Raw genomic sequence first — 1,615 nt, 5'->3', positions numbered from 1 at the left:
TGCGCATCCTTGACCCACTCCTGGGGGCCGAGAGCTGGGTGAGCCGGGGAAGTGCATTTGGTAATGATTCTCGATTTCCTGTTTGGTTTCTGTCCAGGGGGCTTGGGGATAGGCTAACTCGTATTGTATGTGTACACATGCACATTTCATTCCTCCTTGTCTGGTTTTTTTTTTTTTCCTTTGCTACTTTTCCTCCTCTATGGCTTCTGGTTTTTTGTTGTTATTGTTGTTGTACAGCAGTGGAGCAAGTTCCCAGCCTCCTTTGGGAAAATGTGTAGAAAAGCAGAGGCAAGAGGTAGGAAGAGGCCTGGAGGCTCTGTCTGGACTCCTGGGATTTGGCCTGTCAGCCAGGGAGATTCTCCCCGCAGACATGCATCATGATAAAGCTGTAAAGAATCTATTTAGGTAAGCAAACATTTAGTGCTTACTATCTGCATGGGATACAAAGGCACGAAAGAAAGCTCAGTCTTGCCCTCTAAGAGGTTAAAGAGCGAGAAGAAGAAGGGCAAGGAAAGATAGGATGTCAAAGTACTTTGGTAAATGCAGTGGCAGAAATAGGCTTGGATAGAGATGGGGGTGCATTGTGTGGTCACATAACCTTTGGTTCAGCTGTTTCTTCCACGCAGGACCCAGCCTTAGTTATCCAAGATGTTGAGGGCACCTCTCACCAAAATAACAATCTAAGAAATAAGCCCAGGCACCACTGCCAAGCCCCTCCCCAACTTCTCAACACACCGTCGTGCTGCCTGTGTCTACAACCTTATGTGGTCTGACAAGGTTGGGTTACCTCCGTCAGCCACTGTTGGCTCCCTAGGATGCAATCTTAGCCTCCATGGGGCTGCTGGAATCTGGGACCACGTGAGCCTGTGAGCCTCAGGGAGGCTGGGATGCCAGGGAGGAGCCAGCACTCCTGGAGGCCCTGTGATCTGCTCTGGCCACATTAAATAAAGCCTTTGATCCCTCCAATGGGGAGAAGGGAGAACTCTCCCTTTTCAGCACCTTCCAATATCCTTCCTCCTTGCTGTGCCCGGCCCCACTGTCACCGAGGAGGAGACAGGATGTGTTTCCAGCTGGGCCCTTTTTCTTCCCGATTTAGACTGGGAGTGAATGAAGTTCATTAAACTGATTGTGGTTGTAACCACATGGCTCAGGTTTCACCTGAAAGCATCAGGTGGTGGTGGGGAGGAGAGGACAAAAGTGGGGAGGACAGCCAGAAGGCCCTCATTGCACCTCCCCTTACCCCTTGCTGAGCTGGTGGCTTGCACCTACAGACCCTGAAGCCCAGGCTGGGGTGGGTTGTGGTGGAGTCAGGTTAGGGTCTCAGCTTGGCCTGCTCCACGTGATTCTATTGCTTTTGAAGATCCCCCACCAGACCAAGCTGCCTGCATTATTCACCCGTTGCATCTGAGTTTGAAGCTAGGGGAATGGGGAGGGTATTGCGATCTTTTTGTCGTCTTCCTTTCCCTCCTATTCCCTGTCACCTGTTGTTCCAAGAACTAGGTGGTTTAAAAAAAAAAAAAAAGGCCGGGCGCGGTGGCTCAAGCCTGTAATCCCAGCACTTTGGGAGGCCGAGACGGGTGGATCACGAGGTCAGGAGATCGAGACCATCCTGGCT

Source organism: Colobus angolensis, unplaced genomic scaffold (assembly GCF_000951035.1).
Source record: "Colobus angolensis palliatus isolate OR3802 unplaced genomic scaffold, Cang.pa_1.0 Scaffold1, whole genome shotgun sequence".
Lineage (NCBI taxonomy): Eukaryota > Metazoa > Chordata > Mammalia > Primates > Cercopithecidae > Colobus > Colobus angolensis.
This window is presented reverse-complemented; position numbering follows the sequence as displayed.